We start from the raw sequence: 6,198 nt of genomic DNA, 5'->3' as shown, positions 1-6,198 counted from the left end.
GTTGAGGTGAAGTCAGAGAGGAGGTGGTGGTAGTGAGTAAGGTCCTCGTGCTGGCCCGACTTCTTCCATTTTCTCTCTGACGCTCGCAACAATGATCCGTTGGTTCGCAGAGGTTCAGACAGCCAGGGAGGGGGGGGGGGAGATGATCGCGCAGGTCGTGAGATAGGGGGACAGAGAGTGTCCAAAGAAAAGGCGAGTGAGGACATCAGGATGGAGGAGGCTTCCTCAGTAGGCATTAAGGAGAACTGTTCTGAGGATGGTAGCGAGGAGATAACAGTTGAGGAGAGAGCGGAGGGAGTGAGGGATTTCAGGTTGCGGCGGCTGGTGACCATTCGAGGCGTAGAGGGGAGGGATGTGGTGGGCTCCATGGGGAGGGAGAAAGTCACAAAGTGGTGGTCGGACACGGTGAGCGGGGTAACAGAGAGTGCCGAGATGCCACAGGATCTTGTGAAGACAAGGTCAAGTTGGTTCCCAGCGCGGTGAGTTGGTGGAGAGGAGGAGAGCGTAAGGTCAAATGCGGAAAAGAAGTCGATGAATTCAGATGAGTGCAGCTTTCCCGAGTGGATGTTGAAGTCACCGAGGACGACGAGCGGTGTGCCATCATCAGGGGAGCAGCTCAGGAGGGCATCCATCTCATCCAAAAAGTCACCGAGAGGACCGGGTGGGCGATAGATCACTATGATGTTGAGTTTGAAAGGAAGGGTGACAGAGACGGCGTGGAATTCAAGTGTAGATCGGGGTAGGTGGTCCAGAGGAAGGATCTGGTAGGACCATCTCGGTGAGATGAGGAGCCCAGTTCCTCCTCCTCGCCCTGTTCGTCTTGGGGAGTGTGAAAACGAGTAGGCAGTTGAAAGGGCAGCTGGAGTGGCAGTGTTTTCTTAATAAGGAACATTATATGATATGTAATAGGGGGTCCCTCCGCCGGGTCTCTAAAGGCCTTGGGGGTCCCTCCGCCGGGTCTCTAAAGGCCTTGGGGGTCCCTCCGCCGGGTCTCTTAGGCCTTGGGGGTCCCTCCGCCGGGTCTCTAGAGGCCTTGGGGGTCCCTCCACCGGGTCTCTAGAGGCCTTGGGGGTCCCTCCGCCGGGTCTCTAGAGGCCTTGGGGGTCCCTCCACCGGGTCTCTAAAGGCCTTGGGGGTCCCTCCGCCGGGTCTCTTAGGCCTTGGGGGTCCCTCCGCCGGGTCTCTTAGGCCTTGGGGGTCCCTCCGCCGGGTCTCTAAAGGCCTTGGGGGTCCCTCCACCTGGTCTATAGGCCTTGGGGGTCCCTCCGCCGGGTCTCTAAAGGCCTTGGGGGTCCCTCCGCCGGGTCTCTTAGGCCTTGGGGGTCCCTCCACCGGGTCTCTAAAGGCCTTGGGGGTCCCTCTGCCGGGTCTCTTAGGCCTTGGGGGTCCCTCCACCGGGTCTCTTAGGCCTTGGGGGTCCCTCTGCCGGGTCTCTAGAGGCCTTGGGGGTCCCTCCGCCGGGTCCCTAGAGGCCTTGGGGGTCCCTCCACCGGGTCTCTAGAGGCCTTGGGGGTCCCTCCGCCGGGTCTCTTAGGCCTTGGGGGTCCCTCCGCCGGGTCTCTAGAGGCCTTGGGGGTCCCTCCGCCGGGTCTCTTAGGCCTTGGGGGTCCCTCCACCGGGTCTCTTAGGCCTTGGGGGTCCCTCCACCGGGTCTCTTAGACCTTGGGGGTCCCTCCACCGGGTCTCTAGAGGCCTTGGGGGTCCCTCCGCCGGGTCTCTTAGGCCTTGGGGGTCCCTCCGCCGGGTCTCTTAGACCTTGGGGATCCCTCCACCGGGTCTCCAGAGGCCTTGGGGGTCCCTCTGGCTGATAATGATGCACATCTAGGATATGAAGCTAAACAGACTGGACTGTAAAGAGAATTAAACCCGCTGGGAGCCGGGTGCGTTTGTTTTCGACATCCTCATGTGGGTGTTAACTCGTGTTTGACAGAGTCTTCGCGCCCCAGCGAGCCACTTAAAAGCCAGTCAGCTAAACGTAACGCGATGCGAGAACATCTACGCATTTATACGCCACGCTCCGTTTGAGCGGATGAACGGTCGACTCACAACGCCGGTCGCCACGACGATCCATCTGTATTCTGGGTATTTCTCAGATGTCATTATTGATCACTTCAAAACGAGGGAGAAACACGTTTGTTCTTCTGTGTGTTTTTATGTTCAAGGACTCAAAGAAATGTGTTTTTGTTTTGTGTAATATTTGTATTTCTTTGTTTATTCAGTATATCTGGACTCTATGAAGTATTTGACACGTGTAGGTTTACATGTGTGTAGTTTTGTGTGCATCAGCGTGATATGAATTTGTGCACAGCTGGTCTGAAGTGGCAGCTTTGGGGCCCCCAGATCACAAGGGGCTGATTATTGGACTTGTTGCCATGGTAACCGTAGCTCCCATGAATCTTACTAGACTTTTCTTAATTTGTTTGTCTTTTCCCGTTTATTACTGGAGCGCTTACAGCATATGACAGAATAAACTCATCGACGTCTGAGATGGAAGGATGGATTAATCCAATTAAGACCAGACCACCCCAGGAGGAGAGGGGGTCAGGGGTCAGGGTTGGATGAGGTCGTGCCCACGTCTCTACTTGAACAGCCAGGTGTTTGAGGATGTGATTTGTGTTTCGTGTGTTCGTGTTCTCCCTTGTTTACTTCCGCGCTGGTGTGTTAGTGTGTTAATTATTCATCTGATCTCGTTAATCAATTCGTTCAACTATTCAATTAAACTCATTAAATACTTTACAACAAGTGTTTCAGCTTCCTGTAACATCTGTTTCATCTGTCGATGGCCTTTTCTTTGTTTCCCTGAGCTTCGTCACCTGGAAGTGAATTCAACACGTTGCTTAGAGGAGAGAAGCCCAGCAGCTCCGACTGCAGTAAAACTCCTTCTTCACTTGTTTGTTACGTGTGTGTGTGTGTGTGTGTGTGTGTGTAGGTTGGTGTTCACTGCAGTGTTCTACTTGTAATTATCAAGCTCAGCGGGAGAGACTGGTGTGCTTTTGTGTGTGTGTGTGTGTGTGTGTGTGTGTGTGTGTGTGTGTGTGTGTGAGGATGCTGGAGGGCTTCAGCGTGAAGTTACATCCAGCTGTTTGCAGGATCATCATCAGTAACTGCACACACAACAACAATGTGTTTCTCCTTCTGCTGAAGACTGACGGACAAACTCAGATAAGACATGCAGCGATATGATGATGATAATAATAATATTAATAATAATAATAAAACAACTAAAGATGATGACCAGGTCGTTTATAGTAATATCGATGGTTTTCTCCTGAATTCTATAAAAATATAAATGAAGTCCACATGAGGAGAAGTTCAGCTGTTTGACCATTTTAGAGAATTAACAGTGAACAGAGGAGAAATCTGACTGAGCTTCTGAGTACTGGAAGGAGGAAGGAGTAAGGGAGGAAGGAGTGTTGGGGGAGGAAGGGAGGAAGGGGAGGAAGGGGAGGATGATGAAGACTGGCTTATCGCTGCTCGATGCGACAGGAACGCTCACGGAGCAGAAGAGGACGTAGCGGCCATCTTTCTGGCGAGCGGCGGCGCTGACGGGACGCTTGACAGGCACTTACAACAGCCAATCAATGAAGACGGATCGATATGTGACCGCGGCGATCGATGGCTGCCACAACCTCGCCGCCCCGCTGCAGAGCGCCGTCACGGCGACGGGACATAACTCACGTTAAAGGGTGAAACAGCCCGACAATCACTTTCATATCTCACAGCACGTCATTGATTAGACGCGTTTAATCGGGATTTAATAGTCAGCCGTACGGCAGCCATGTTGGATCTGTGACATCACTCAGCTGTGTGTTTTTCATTTCATACCTCCGTCACGGCGGTAAATCAGATTTCAGATCTACATCTGCATCCACATACAATCAGCGAAAGCAGGTTTCAGACTTTTTGTTCATTGATTAAATCTCAACCGATATATTTAAAAAATAAAAATAATATTTACTGATTCAGCTTCTTAAATGTGAACATCTCTTCACTCCTCTGTGACATTAAACTGATTATATATTTGAGTTATGGACGAAAACAAGACATTTGAGGAGGTAACCTGGGTGAAAGTCCTGTGTTGGTTCTTTACTATATACGTAACTTTAAATAAAGGACAGTCGATACACTATGATACGCTCTGATATGTAAAACTTGAAGGCTTGAAGATGTGAAATGATCCAGTAAAATAGTTTTGTGTAGAAAAATAATGTAATATTGATGTTATTTCTACATTCCGTTAATAATGGTGTTAATATTTGTCATTGGGGGATCCAAACACCAGCAGATTCAGTCCTGGACTGTTTCTTTAAGTTTCACTATCCACGCCTGAACTATACGAGGGATTAAACCTCCCCGTCTTTAATCTGCCCCCCCCCCCCCCATCGCCCACTGAAGTGGATTTAAGAGGTGAAATCAATGAGACATCAGAGCTTCACTCAGATCCACCGTCGTCTCGCTCTGTTGAAGGAAGCGTTTTATATCTTACGATGTAATTTCCTGTAATTCACCTGCACTCGTCAACAAAGAGCCTCACACACCTGAGAAGAAGGAAACACTAAAAACACCGTCTCCGAGGCTGACGGGGTATCAGAGCAGATTTAGAGGCGGCAGCGGCGTGAGCGGGATGGTTAGCTCGGCGCTACAGCGACGGTAAAGCCGCTTAGCGTCACTGTCACTCCGTGCTGTTGTAGAGCACCGGGGTGCTTCAGAGCTCAGGTTCCACATCAGCAGATTACCCACAATACACCGAGGGGATTTCCTCGCCTCGCGGAGGGCTTTCTGCCACGGTTTGTGGCTCGTTTTGTTAAAGTCAGTGTAAACAGTGTTCAAAACGTGACGCGAGTCTTCATGAGTCCTGATACACCAAAAGCACTGGGACCGGGACAAGGTTCAGGACTCGGGAGGATGTTAGACTCTTAGAGAGTCCTGGAGGAGGTGAGACTCACCGGACAGGTTTCTGAATATTAATCATCATCGGCCTTCATTTTCTCTACTTTTACACTGATTCACTTCTTAATACTATTACTACTGTTAATACTACTACTATACTACTACCAACACCAGATGAAGTTGGAACCAAAGGTCTGGTCTGCATGAGATTTCTGCCTTAAAGCCTATGAAGACAGTTTTTTCTCTCCACTAGGTGTCGCTGTAACGCTCCTGGTGATGTTGGGGACCTTTAAAAAGGGATTAACTCTGAAGATCATCTGCCCTGTAGTGATATATTATACCTAAAAACACTTCATGAAGGTATGCTACATTTGATTTGTTTACGTTTTTTAACCAGGTGATATCATTTCAGGCTTGTTTTTAAATATTTTATCCACTAATATTTTTAGTATTTTACTTTCCCTTTTAGTTTGTGACAGTAACCCTTATTATTGGTGCCTTACTGAGAAAATAAATCAAGCATTTTCAGACTTCCATACAATCATATGACATATTTTTTGTAACCAGAGGAGTCGCCGCCTGGTGGACATTAAAGAGAATGCAAGGTTTTAAGGGGCTTTTGGCTTCACTTTTCAGATATAATATTTACCTTCGACGTCTGGACTTGAAGTAGAACGTAGCCATAACATGAAATCCTCAAGGTCATTATTATAAAGTCAAGTAGAGGAGGAAACGTTTCAAATGAAATGACAAGATTTCATCTCAGGAAACACCTGAGCACTGAAGTCACACCGAGCTATTGTCTTATTTTTCATTCATCACTCAGTCAGACGTCATGTTGGGATTTTTTGACGCGTTTGGCAGTTTGTTTCTTCCAAACAGGGAAAGTGTAGTTAATGAGGCATTTTAAACCAGTGATGTGGGCGGCCTTCAATCAGACAACAGTAATGTGTAATCTAGACGTGGAAATGAACACTTCTCAACCAGATTCAGCCTCTAAACTCCAATCTAGATGTCAAGACTGTGCACGGATTTGCAAAACATGACAAGCAGGGGGGGGGGGGGGGGCAGTGAATGGTGATGAAGGTTTTGGAGGGCAAATGTGTATTTTTCAAATCCTTTTTTCTTGCAGAACGTGGGTTCACAGTGACTCAGAGCCTCCATCTGCTTCGTACCACACTCTGATCATGTCAGCACCGGAGCAGGTAATTGGGACCAAAAGAGCATCACATGGGGGGGGGGGCTCAGTGATCCAGTGTCAGAGTTCAGAGGCTTTCTGGGTCTTTTTTGTGTCGTTTTCCTGATCGG

This window comes from Eutrigla gurnardus (genome assembly GCF_963514095.1).
Source record: "Eutrigla gurnardus genome assembly, chromosome: 16".
In the NCBI taxonomy this organism is placed as follows: domain Eukaryota; kingdom Metazoa; phylum Chordata; class Actinopteri; order Perciformes; family Triglidae; genus Eutrigla; species Eutrigla gurnardus.
The sequence above is the reverse complement of the archived record's forward strand: the minus strand, read 5'-3'. Positions refer to the sequence as shown.